This window comes from Haemaphysalis longicornis, unplaced genomic scaffold (assembly GCF_048455015.1).
Source record: "Haemaphysalis longicornis isolate Haplotype H1 unplaced genomic scaffold, Haemaphysalis longicornis Haplotype H1 scaffold_1, whole genome shotgun sequence".
Taxonomy (NCBI): domain Eukaryota; kingdom Metazoa; phylum Arthropoda; class Arachnida; order Ixodida; family Ixodidae; genus Haemaphysalis; species Haemaphysalis longicornis.
The window spans coordinates 309,207,592-309,221,755 of record NW_027526203.1 but is presented as its reverse complement, the minus strand read 5'-3'; positions in this window follow the sequence as shown (position 1 = coordinate 309,221,755).

Genomic DNA, 14,164 nt, shown 5'->3' with positions numbered 1-14,164 from the left:
GTAAATAAAACTCGGCTGAGTGGTACAGTCGTTTTTGCGGCTAATTGTCACGTAATCTGTTTCGAGACACTTTCAATAACACATCAGTAACAGCTGTTTTTTGTAATCAAACTCCCTTCGTAGATGGCACTGCTTCACTGTGCAACCAAAATGGGGAAAGCCAGCTTACAAAAACCAGTATTAATCCCACCGACTTGCTTAAAGCGGAATTCGCCTCTAATCACAAATGCATTGCTGGGAAGACAACTTTTAAGGGCAATATAAGCAGTCTTGTTAATAATAATAATAATAATAATAATAATAACAATAACAATCAATCAATCATTTATTTAACGTGCCCAGGAACAACCGAGAGGTCTTGATGCTAGCGCACAAAAAAAAAATCGCGCCAATCCACCCCGTGAATGTGGTTGGAAAGCAAAGCTGTAAACGGCACCCATAACGATTACTCATGCGACGTCACTTAAAATCACTCACATCCTCTACAAATAGGAAAACCAGAGAGAAGTGAAATGCACTGAACCGCACCATTTATTACTTCAAAGAGATATTCTTGGTAAGGTTAAATCAATGCATGATGCATGAACGGTGTTTGGTTGAGTTGTATTGGTGTAGCAAGAGTGGAAACTTTTTTTTATAAAATGAAAGTAAGCTCCAACCCGGTGTTAGACGATCTGACTTCTACGTCTCTCCGCCGCGGACGGAGGCGACGAGACTTGCGGCTGAGAAGGAGGAGGAAGAAATACTTCTGTTCAGATTTCTGAACGGCCCAGAGTGCAGCCTTGGGGAGTGATTCCTTCTTCTGTGGGGCCCATATGCAGTCCGCGCGGCCTGTGTTCTGTCCACCCGCTGAAGCTGGGTGGGTAGAGAGGGCCTGGACAGCAGCATCTCCCATTGCTCTTGTTGGATAGTTGACGGAAAGAGAGGAGGGTGCTCAGGGCTAAAGTCGCACACCCCGATTACGGGGCGGAGTATTCCTACTTCTGAGAAAAATTTACATTCAGCGTCGAGCGATTCGGATGCATTACGTGAAGACGCGTAGGCTGTGGGAAGGAGCCCGGATTGTATGAGCCGTACGGTAGTTTGTTGTTCTCTGGAAAGGTCAGGGTAAGGCGAAGGTACGGTCTATCTCAGAAGGCGATAATGCTGGATTATCTCCCTGGACGTGACAAGCGGGTGACTGTCCTCGTGCAGCTCCATAGCACGGGAGGTAAAAGCGCAGGCTTGTTGGGTGGGCGTATTTGTTGCCCTCCATTGAAGCGTGAGGCGGTGTCCAGATGAGCTGAATGGAACCGTTTGGGGAGTGGTTTTTTAGCACGCACAGTGCAGGTCAGGACACCCAACCCGACTGGTAATTCCAGTAGGCTTGCTGGGAATCGGTGACTACCCTCCGAACCCCTGGTTGAGTGAGAGCCAAGGTGATGGCTGCCTCTTCTGCTGCCGTCATTTGTTTGGTCCTAAGCGAGGTACACGCAAGGAGGTTGGTTCTGGAGGTAGCCACGATGATGGCGTATTGCTGCCCTCGATGTTTGGAGGCGTCTGTGTAGATAACTGCATGAGCCCCACCGAAGGTGCTGTTTAGCGCTTGAGCCCGTGCTTTTCGTTGACCCTCGTCATGTGAGGGGTTCATATTTCTAAGCAAAGGGAGCATCTTTAGTTTTAGTCGGCAAGAGTCTAGGAGTACGTCAAGCGGAGTGACATTTTGGGCTGCCCAGCCAATCTGGTGAAGCATGCGGTTACCCACCGCAGTTCTGAGTCGGACCTTCTGGTTAGAAAGATGGCCTTCTATCAGCTCTTCCACCGTGTTGTGGAGCCCGTGCTAAGCAGTCTCAGTGTGGACGCACTCATTAGAAGACCAATGGCCCGCTCAAGCACCTTTGTAATCATTATGTAAAGCATCTCTATGTCTTCCTCGTCGAGAAGTAGATAGGGGTTTGTCGTAAGTAACTCTCGAGAGGACAAAAGCTTCAATTAATCGAAAGGTACCGGATTCTTTTAGGCCTCGCTTCTTGGTGGCAACTCGCCTGATCATGTGTATGATTAGATTAATGCTGTTTTTGAGGCGCTGCAAGGAGACGTCACTCTTGGTGTTGGTCTGGAAATGTAGGCCCAGGATCTTGATGCTGGGGTTTGGAGTGATGGCCTGGTCATCAAGGAGTATTTGAATGTATTCCTTGATTTGGCGTGAGGGCGGACGACAAGGAGCTGTGATTTTTTACGTGAACACTGGAGGCCACAAGCTTTAGCACATTGGCGTACTAAAAATGAGATTCCATGGATTGGTGTGAGCTTCCTTTAATTTTTGTAACTCTTAGCACATGAGCAAGGTGCGCACAGGGCCGCTAGCCGGGCGTGAGTGGTCGTGTGACGCTTTCACGTGGCATTCAGCGAGAAGGCAGGGGGTAAACCCGTAGATGTGCTTGGTGAGTACACCATTTGTCTTCCCGTGTTCGCGTGGGCTCTTAGCTCCATCGGTAAGACAGCGGGCTCTCGCTTTGTTGTTAGTCTATTAGTTCCAGGTTCGATTCCCGGCGGTGCCAGTAAATTCTTTTATTTGTTCGCTGGAGTTTTCTGGTTACACCAACGGTCGCTAAAGAACCCTTGGGGGTAGAGGTAGAAAGCTTTGCTTTAAAATGAGATTCCATGGATTGGTGTGAGCTTCCTTTAATTTTTGTAACTCTTAGCACATGAGCAAGGTGCGCACAGGGCCGCTAGCCGGGCGTAAGTGGTCGTGTGACGCTTTCACGTGGCATTCAGCGAGAAGGCAAGGGGTAAACCCGTAGATGTGCTTGGTGAATACACCATTTGTCTTCCCGTGTTCGCGTGGGCTCGCAGCTCCATCGGTAAGACAGCAAGCTCTCGCTTTGTTGTTAGTCTATGAGTTCCAGGTTCGATTCCCGGCGGTGCCAGTAAATTCTTTTATTTGTTTGCTGGAGTTTTCTGGTGACACCAACGGTCGCGAAAGAACCCTTGGAGGGTAGAGGTAGAAAGCTTTGCTTTAAAAAGAAACAAAAAAACTAAGAACAACACAATAGAACAAGATGACTTTTTAGAAGGAAACTATAAGAGACAATGAGTACAGAAATATTAGGACGACAGGACAAAAGTATATTAACACAGTATGAGAAATAGCTAATGATAATGATGAAAAGTCAGATAATATACATACATACATACATACATACATACATACATACATACATACATACATACATACATACATACATACATACATACATACATACATACATACATACAACAATGCGCCAGATAAACTAAAAGAGAAGGATAGAACAAATTGCACATGTGATGTTATCTTATAATGGTACAAACCTTGGAGGAAAACGATAACTGTGACCCATCAAAAACATCGAGGTCAAGAAAAAAAATCGCGCCAATCCACCCCGTGAATGTGGTTGGAAAGCAAAGCTGTAAACGGCACCCATAACGATTACTCATGCGACGTCACTTAAAATCACTCACATCCTCTACAAATAGGAAAACCAGAGAGAAGTGAAATGCACTGAACCGCACCATTTATTACTTCAAAGAGATATTCTTGGTAAGGTTAAATCAATGCATGATGCATGAACGGTGTTTGGTTGAGTTGTATTGGTGTAGCAAGAGTGGAAACTTTTTTTTATAAAATGAAAGTAAGCTCCAACCCGGTGTTAGACGATCTGACTTCTACGTCTCTCCGCCGCGGACGGAGGCGACGAGACTTGCGGCTGAGAAGGAGGAGGAAGAAATACTTCTGTTCAGATTTCTGAACGGCCCAGAGTGCAGCCTTGGGGAGTGATTCCTTCTTCTGTGGGGCCCATATGCAGTCCGCGCGGCCTGTGTTCTGTCCACCCGCTGAAGCTGGGTGGGTAGAGAGGGCCTGGACAGCAGCATCTCCCATTGCTCTTGTTGGATAGTTGACGGAAAGAGAGGAGGGTGCTCAGGGCTAAAGTCGCACACCCCGATTACGGGGCGGAGTATTCCTACTTCTGAGAAAAATTTACATTCAGCGTCGAGCGATTCGGATGCATTACGTGAAGACGCGTAGGCTGTGGGAAGGAGCCCGGATTGTATGAGCCGTACGGTAGTTTGTTGTTCTCTGGAAAGGTCAGGGTAAGGCGAAGGTACGGTCTATCTCAGAAGGCGATAATGCTGGATTATCTCCCTGGACGTGACAAGCGGGTGACTGTCCTCGTGCAGCTCCATAGCACGGGAGGTAAAAGCGCAGGCTTGTTGGGTGGGCGTATTTGTTGCCCTCCATTGAAGCGTGAGGCGGTGTCCAGATGAGCTGAATGGAACCGTTTGGGGAGTGGTTTTTTAGCACGCACAGTGCAGGTCAGGACACCCAACCCGACTGGTAATTCCAGTAGGCTTGCTGGGAATCGGTGACTACCCTCCGAACCCCTGGTTGAGTGAGAGCCAAGGTGATGGCTGCCTCTTCTGCTGCCGTCATTTGTTGGGTCCTAAGCGAGGTACACGCAAGGAGGTTGGTTCTGGAGGTAGCCACGATGATGGCGTATTGCTGCCCTCGATGTTTGGAGGCGTCTGTGTAGATAACTGCATGAGCCCCACCGAAGGTGCTGTTTAGCGCTTGAGCCCGTGCTTTTCGTTGACCCTCGTCATGTGAGGGGTTCATATTTCTAAGCAAAGGGAGCATCTTTAGTTTTAGTCGGCAAGAGTCTAGGAGTACGTCAAGCGGAGTGACATTTTGGGCTGCCCAGCCAATCTGGTGAAGCATGCGGTTACCCACCGCAGTTCTGAGTCGGACCTTCTGGTTAGAAAGATGGCCTTCTATCAGCTCTTCCACCGTGTTGTGGAGCCCGTGCTAAGCAGTCTCAGTGTGGACGCACTCATTAGAAGACCAATGGCCCGCTCAAGCACCTTTGTAATCATTATGTAAAGCATCTCTATGTCTTCCTCGTCGAGAAGTAGATAGGGGTTTGTCGTAAGTAACTCTCGAGAGGACAAAAGCTTCAATTAATCGAAAGGTACCGGATTCTTTTAGGCCTCGCTTCTTGGTGGCAACTCGCCTGATCATGTGTATGATTAGATTAATGCTGTTTTTGAGGCGCTGCAAGGAGACGTCACTCTTGGTGTTGGTCTGGAAATGTAGGCCCAGGATCTTGATGCTGGGGTTTGGAGTGATGGCCTGGTCATCAAGGAGTATTTGAATGTATTCCTTGATTTGGCGTGAGGGCGGACGACAAGGAGCTGTGATTTTTTACGTGAACACTGGAGGCCACAAGCTTTAGCACATTGGCGTACTAAAAATGAGATTCCATGGATTGGTGTGAGCTTCCTTTAATTTTTGTAACTCTTAGCACATGAGCAAGGTGCGCACAGGGCCGCTAGCCGGGCGTGAGTGGTCGTGTGACGCTTTCACGTGGCATTCAGCGAGAAGGCAGGGGGTAAACCCGTAGATGTGCTTGGTGAGTACACCATTTGTCTTCCCGTGTTCGCGTGGGCTCTTAGCTCCATCGGTAAGACAGCGGGCTCTCGCTTTGTTGTTAGTCTATTAGTTCCAGGTTCGATTCCCGGCGGTGCCAGTAAATTCTTTTATTTGTTCGCTGGAGTTTTCTGGTTACACCAACGGTCGCTAAAGAACCCTTGGGGGTAGAGGTAGAAAGCTTTGCTTTAAAATGAGATTCCATGGATTGGTGTGAGCTTCCTTTAATTTTTGTAACTCTTAGCACATGAGCAAGGTGCGCACAGGGCCGCTAGCCGGGCGTAAGTGGTCGTGTGACGCTTTCACGTGGCATTCAGCGAGAAGGCAAGGGGTAAACCCGTAGATGTGCTTGGTGAATACACCATTTGTCTTCCCGTGTTCGCGTGGGCTCGCAGCTCCATCGGTAAGACAGCAAGCTCTCGCTTTGTTGTTAGTCTATGAGTTCCAGGTTCGATTCCCGGCGGTGCCAGTAAATTCTTTTATTTGTTTGCTGGAGTTTTCTGGTGACACCAACGGTCGCGAAAGAACCCTTGGAGGGTAGAGGTAGAAAGCTTTGCTTTAATAAAAATTATGAAGACTTTGTATCCTGTTGAAGTTTGAGTGCTGAGAGAGGCGGGTAGTTACAAGAAACGGCCAGCTCTCTCTTGTTTGCTTCCGCGGAATCCGAAAAATTAATACTGTTGAGCAGTATATGACAGGATATAGTACCGTGAACGAGCTTGAAAAGAAAGAAGAGATCAGCGCGATTTCGCCGGCAGCGAAGTGAAGGCAGTGACAATAGTTCAACGCTGTTAGAACACGAGCCAGAGTCATTTTTCACGAAGCGACGCTTAGAAATTTTTTCTGGACACGCTCAATTACGTTACTTAAGGAATTAGAGATGCCATTCCAGATCACAGATGCATACTCAAGTTGAGGAAGACATATTGCGGTGTACAATTTGCGGAGTGGCGTAGAATAATTGAATTCTCTCGATATTCTACAAATACAGCCGAGAGAACGAAGACCCCGCATAGCAACACGCTTAGTATGAGCTGAAAAATGCAAGGTGCTATCAACGAAAACGCCGAGATCATTGATCTCACAAACCCTACATAAAGACACAGAATTGACAGAGTATAAAAAAGATACGCTAGATGATTTGCGAGTGAAACTCATGACTTTTGTCTCTGAAATATTGAGAGAAGGGTTATTGTTTTTACACCATTCTGAAAAAGAACACAAATCCGACTGCAACAGGACAGTCGTTAAATGAATGAATTTCCCTAAATATCTTTACATCATCTGCATACAAAAGGAAAGAAGAATTCCGAATGGCAGAAGAAACGTCGTTAACATACATTAAAAAGAGGAGTGAGCCTAATACCGAACCCTGAGGTACACCACTGTTCACTTTGTAAAAGGAGGTCGTTTGGCCATTGACGGCAACATAACATGATCTGTTACGAAGGTAGCTATGCAATAGATTCACAACAGCGGTGTCAACATCAAAGTGAGCAAGTTTAACCATGAGCATTGAGTGACTGACTACATCAAACGCTTTGCTGAGGTCACAGTAAATGGTGTCGACCTGTCCTCTCTGGAATACAGGTGTAGATATTTGCGTCATGAAGCTGGCAAGATTAGTGACGGTTGAGCGGCCAGGGACAAATCCATGTTGATTATTATTCAATGAGTTTTTCACATTAAACGACAGTATGTGGTGAAGGGCCAGCTCAAAAATCTTTGACATGGCACAGAGAAGAGAAATCGGTCGATAATTCGAGACATCAGTTTTAGAGCCAGACTTAAATACTGGAAAAACACGAGCAATTTTCCACATGCTAGGAAATGTGGAAGTCATCAGACAGTTATTAAATATGCTAGTCAGTACTGGGACCAATATACTGCTATAAGCTTTTAGTATGGCTGAGGGGATACCATCTGGACCACATGATAAGGATGGTTTCAAGCGCTTAATGCATTCGCTGATGAGATTTTCATCTAACAACAGAGCAAGCGCTTAATGCATTCGCTGATGAGATTTTCATCTAACAACAGAGCATTGGGTGTGTTGCTAGATGAAAATCTCATCAGCGAATGCATTAAGCGCTTGAAATCATCCTTATCATGTGGTCCAGACTACATGCAATAATAATAATAATAATAATAATAATAACATTATTAATAATATTTAAAATATTAATAATGATAACCAAACAATCAATCAATCAATCAATTTATTTTCAGTGCCTAGGAACGACGGTTACGTCTTAGTGCTGGTACACTAACAAAATAAGAAAAAAACATACAAGGACATGTCACATACAACACGGATCACTAAATATACGCTACAATGCACACAGAAAGGTAACAACAATGATATAACACACAATGGACGGAAGAGTTACCCAAATAATATACTAGGTAAGCCAGCACGCAAACAAATAAAAGGTCGTGAAGTGAGGATGAAAGCGTATACAAACAAGAAGTTGAAGAATATGCACTAGTGCGTAATGGAACGAGCGAATAACGGTACGTGGCATAACGAGAATATGCGGACGGAGTAAAGACATTGTAACCGAGTTGACACTGCCGCGATAACGAGCGCAAGCTGTCGCTCCTGCGTGAGCGTGACGTCACTCGCCTAGCCTACATAAACCCTTCGTTATCGGAAATAAAACGTTGTTCGACCCATGCCGTCAGCTCGTTCACATGGTGGCAGCGGAAAACAGCCAGCATGACGACACCGCTTGCGTTGCCGACACCGCCTGCATTGCCGACAACGCTCCTGCCGCCTCCGAAGCCCCTCGACACATCGCGAGACGCTTGGCTTGGGTGGAAGACCTGGAAAAGTGAGTTTCAACTGTTTTCCATGGATACTCAGCTAAACAAGCAACCGAAAGAAGTGCAGGCGGCGACGCTTTTAGTGACCATTGGAGAAGAGGCTAGAAAAGCGTACGCTTCGTTCAAGTTTGAGCCAGGAGCTGACACAAGCGATGTAAACCTCATAATTAAAAAATTTGAAGACTTCTACAAGCCCGCGAAGAACCTCACTTACCATGAGTTTTGCTTCGGCTCCCGAGACCAAAAAGAGGACGAAAGTTTCAATGACTGGCTTGTCGAATTGCGAACGCTAGCCAAACACTGCGACTTTGGAGACTTAGAAGAGCGCATGCTTCGTAGCCGCATCATACTCGGCATTAGGGACAAGAGCCTGCAAAATAAATTAATTTCGGGAAAACCCATCTTACCAAAGAATAGTCGAAATGTGTCGCATCCAAGAGCAAGGCGAGGAGCAGTTTCGGCAGATACGTGGCACCATTAAAGGCGCTGAAACTGCAGCCGTAAATGCGTTGGACAGAGTTTCAAAGCCATGTAGCAAATGCGGCTACAAAATTCATCGTAGCGGTCGCTGTCCAGCGATAGGAAAAGCATGCAAGAAATGCGGAGGATTGAATCATTTCGCCCAAGCGTGCGCGCAGTCATCCTTCTTGCGCAGCGAAGATTCAAGGCGCAAGGAAATAAGAGAGCTGCATGTTGACGAAAGGTCAGATTTTTTTCTGGACGCTTTAACCGTGAGCGCACTCGCTAGCGACCAGTGGACCGCGACAGTTTGCGTTGAAGGCCGTCCGATGGTCTGCAAACTTGATACAGGGGCAAACTGTTGTGTGATTTCAAAGCAAGATGTGTTGTCGCTTCCGAGAAAGACGCATCAAGCCTGCCGAGCTACGTTAACGAGTTTTTTTCGGGCACAAAACGACTGCGCAGTTTAAAGTGAAGTTGTCGCTATCCGTGAACGATAAACAGCATGATGAAACCTTCTTCGTCATTGAGCAAAACGTGCCTGTGACACTCAGCGGAGCAGCAGCAGAAAGCCTTGGCTTAATTTATCGCATCGATAGCGTCGAGACACAACTGTACCCAGCGGCGCAGCCCTTCGCCGATGTTTTCACAGGATTGGGACAGCTAAAAAATTGAGTATGACATGAAGCTCAAGCCGGGCGCCGCCGGTGTCGTTGTGCCAGCCAGAAGGGTTCCGGTCGCCATTGAAGAAAAAGTAAAGGCCGAACTTCAACGCATGGAGGAGCAAAACGTCATAACCAAGGTAACCGAACCAACTGAATGGTCCAGCTATATGGTCGCCGTAGTTAAAGGTGATAAAGTACGAATTTGTCTCGACCCAACAGAGCTTAACAAGGTTATGCTGCGTGAACACTACCCTATGCCTGTTCTAGAAGAGGTCGCGCAACGACTATCTGGAGCCAAATATTTTTCTACCTTGGACGCAGAATCCGGGTTCTGGCAAATAAAACTTTCTGACAGTAGCTCTAAATTGTGCACAATGAGCACGCCTTACGGGCGCTATCGGTTTCTCCGCATGCCTTTTGGAATTGCTTCTGCCCCGGAAATATTTCAAGCAGCCATGCACCGCCTCTTGGAGGGCCTGTCCGGAGTAGCTGTTGTAATGGACGACATATTAGTCTGGGGCACAACGAAGGAAGAACATGACAACAACTTGACCGGTGTGCTTGCACGCTGCCGTGAGCACAACCTCCGTCTGAACTCGCAGAAATGTGCCTTTTTGCAGGAGCAAGTTCGGTACTTGGGACACGTTTTCAGCACGCAGGGACTGAGCCTTGATCCCGATCGCGTCCAAGCCATTTTGGACATGCCAGCGCCGAGTAACAGTAAGGAATTGAAAGTCTTTCTCGGAACAATGAATTACGTGCAGCGCTTCATTCCGCGAATGTCTGTGCTCACCGCCCCACTTAGAACTCTGCTGCGCAAAGATATTGCCTGGGTCTGGACTGAAAAAGAGCAAAGCAGCTTCAATGAGCTGCGCCAGGCCTTAGTAACAGCGCCACTGCTTGCTTACTTTGATCCGAAAAAGCCAGTCACCCTCTCTGTCGACGCCAGCCACATGGGCGTTGGCGCCGTTCTGATACAAGACGGCCGCCCTATCGCTTTCTCGTCTAGATCGCTCAGCGATGCGCAGACGCGGTACGCGCAGATTGAAAAGGAAGCTCTGGCGATTGTGCATGGCTGCGAAAAATTTCACGATTATATTTTCGGCCAGCCTGAGGTTACAGTGGAAACCGACCATCGTCCGTTGGTGCCAATTTTCAGTAAGCCACTTCACCAGTGTCCACTTCGACTGCAACGAATGCGACTGACATTGCAGCGATACGCCATCAATCTACTGTACAAGCCAGGAAAAGAGCTGTTTTTGGCTGATGCGCTCTCTCGTTTTCCAAGCAAGGCCTTATTGGCGGAAGAAACCGAGCGTTTCAATGTTAACGTCATTGCCCTCGTTCCAGCTTCCGAGCGTCGCCTCGAGGAGCTCCGTGCAGCAACCGCCAACGATCCTGCTCTGTCGACCGTCCGATCCTACGCCGAGACTGACTGGCCGGAAAACAAAGAGGACGTGCCAGCGAGCGCCAGGCCATATTGGGCGTATCGAGAAGAGATGCATGCACAAGATGGCCTCGTCTTTCGCAGCAACAAGGTAACCGTACCAAGCGCTAAGAGAGCAGAAATCCTTCGTCTTCTTCATTTGGCCCACTCAGGGGCGGAAAAGATGAAAATTCGGGCAAGGAGTGTCATGTTTTGGCCATCAATGCCCAGCGACATTGACCAGGTTGCAGCATCATGCAAAGTTTGCCAGGCTCACCAAAAGCAAAACACGAAGATGCCTCTACTGCCTCATGATGTCCCCACTCTACCATGGGAGATAGTTGGCATGGACTTATTCCATCACGGTGGTAAAGAGTTTGCCATAATTGTAGACTTCTACTCCTTTTATTTTGAAATACAGGAGTTTCAATACACAACAGCCCGGCACTTGAAGGAGTGGTGCGCGAAAGTTTTCTCTGTCCATGGCTTACCAGTGAAGCTCTGTAGTGACAACGGGCCCCCATTTAGTAGCCACGAGTTCCGTGAATTTCTGCATGAACTAGGAGTCACCCACGTGACGTCAAGCCCTTATCATCCTCGTGCAAATGGCATGGCCGAAAGGGCAGTTCAAGAAGCGAAAACGCTACTAAAGAAGTGTTCCTATAATAGCCCCGACTTCTATTTAGCTCTGCTTGAGTTGCGCAATACTCCACGTGATGCTATTTTGAAGTCACCTGTGCAGAGGCTGATGGGTCGACAAACGAGAACGCTGCTACCAGTTCCCTCCTGCCACCTGAAGCCATCACCATTGCCAAGCCAGGAGGTGCACACCCGTCTCCAGGATATTCGCCACAAACAGAGGGTCTACTACAATCGAGGAGCTAGGGACCTCCGCACCCTCTCACCCGGTCAGAGGGCCTCGGTGTACGACACGCACACACGGACGTGGTCCCCGGTCGTTGTGCTGGGATCAGCAGGAGCTCCCCGCTCTGTGCTAGTGCAAACAGAAGACGGCCGAGAAATGCGACGCACGCGGGAACATCTCCGGGAGGTTCCAGAACTACCGTGTCCCGACACTACCCCAACACCTTCCTCGGGCTTGCCAGACTCCGGTCCCGTTCCAGAGCCGCCACTACCACGGAGAAGCTCTCGGGAACGTCGCGAGCCTCGTCGGTACCCCCTGCCGGAGCGATCTTGATTTTGCCAAGGAAAGGAAGATGTAACCGAGTTGACACTGCCGCGATAACGAGCGCAAGCTGTCGCTCCTGCGTGAGCGTGACGTCACTCGCCTAGCCTACATAAACCCTTCGTTATCGGCAATAAAACGTTGTTCGACCCATGCCGTCAGCTCGTTCACAGACATATACCGTTAGTTACAAACAGCACTGTTCAGCCCTCCTCCTAAATAATAATAATAAAAATAATAATAACCAATCAATCAATCATGTATATTTATTGTGCCCAGGAACAGCCGTGAGGCCTTGGTGCTGGTACACAGATGGATACAGGTGAAAAAAAAGGAAAACAAAAAGCGAAAGGAAAGAACACATTGACACCGTATAAAATAAGAGTAGAAAAAAAATAACTTTTAGAATGTATATTACAAAGTATACCGTACAAACCACTACGAAACGTAGATAGCGTATACACTACATGCAATGAACACAAACAAAACTGACAGGATACAACAGAATTGGCAATTACATCGTACCGATGAAACAGAACATCTGCACACTACAGATAATCGTGTAACCTTATAACAGCAATCCATAAAATGGAAAACAACAAAAGATTCATATAAACAGCATACTCTCTATTCAGTAAGACAAGCAGGTAAAAAGAAGTTACTATAACTAGAACAAGATCCATTCAGTATGACGGAGCAAAGAAATATTCCATATAGTTCCATGTAAGAGAATAAGAGGGAGCATATTAGCGAATGAGAATTGTGGAAGTGTCTGAACTGAACTGATTGAGGGAGCTGTTAAAGATATCTACGTCTGCAGAGTAGAAGTTACACGTGCTCTGCAGCCTGAACAGCGGGCAATGTCGGTTACAGGAGCTGAGAGTACGAAAAGGATGACATTTTCTTGTGGTTTTAATAAACACTGTTAGCTGGAGTTCCGAAAGCAGTTCCGCACTGATAATTTGTCCATATATGAGCTTAAAAAGAAATAAGAGGTCAGCTGTATCGCGCCTAGCCTTTAGCTCAGGCAGCACTTGCAAGTACCGTGGTCCAGAGTCAAGACGGTGATACTCGTGAGGGAAGCGATGTCTAAGTGTGGACAGCAGCTTATTCTGCACTTTATCAATGGCCCTGCTGTCAGATTTGCATGTACCATTCCAGACAGCCGAGGCATATTCCAGCACAGGACGACAGACAGTGGAGTACAGTTTCAGGAAGGACTTTGCACTACGGAATTCTTTAGACATCCGGCAGACCATGCCCAAGCGGCGAAGAGCTCGCTGTTTGATGAATCGAACGTGCGGTGTAAAAGTCAGCTGGTTATCAAAAAGCACGCCAAGATCAGTTGTCGTCGAGAATCGAGGCAAAGTAACATCGTGAACTGAGTAGTGATAAAGCAGGCAGTCTGTTTTAAGCGTGTATGACAACACTTTGGTTTCCGCGGCGTTCACTATCAGTTCGTTCTTTTTACACCAGAGTGTAAATGCATCCACGTCTCTTTGCAAATGCCCGCAGTCGCTAAGAGACGAAACTTCCCTAAAAATCTTGATGTCACCAGCATAAAGTAAAAAAGAAGAATGCCTTATAGCAGCTGCAACATCATTGACAAATAAAGAAAACCAAAAAGTGCCTAGAACAGACCCCTGTGGCACACCACTTGAAACGCAGTAATGATAGGATTGCTGGCCGTTAACATTTACGTAGCAGGTCCGCCCAGGCAAGTAACTAATTAGGAGGTCAAGAATCGAATTATCTATGTTCAGGAGTGACAGTTTAGAAATTAACAATGGGTGACTGACCACATCAAAAGCCTTGCTCAGGTAAAAGTACACAGTATCAAGCTGACTCCTATGATGAACCGCTTCGGACGCTCGCTGCATGAAAGAAACGAGGTTAGTGGTTGTGGAACGTCCGGACATAAACCCGTGCTGTTCGGAAATTAGTATGCCGTAACACTGGAAGTTAAAACATCGTGCAATACAGTCTCAAAAAGCTTAGACGCCGCACACAGTAGCGAAATAGGCCGATAGTTTCTAGCACTATCTTTAGCACCAGTTTTGAAGACAGAGACCAAGCGTGCTAACTTCCAGGCTGTGGAAAAGTAGCAGATTGAATTGAATTATTAAATATAGCGGTTAGTATGGGAATCAGAAGCT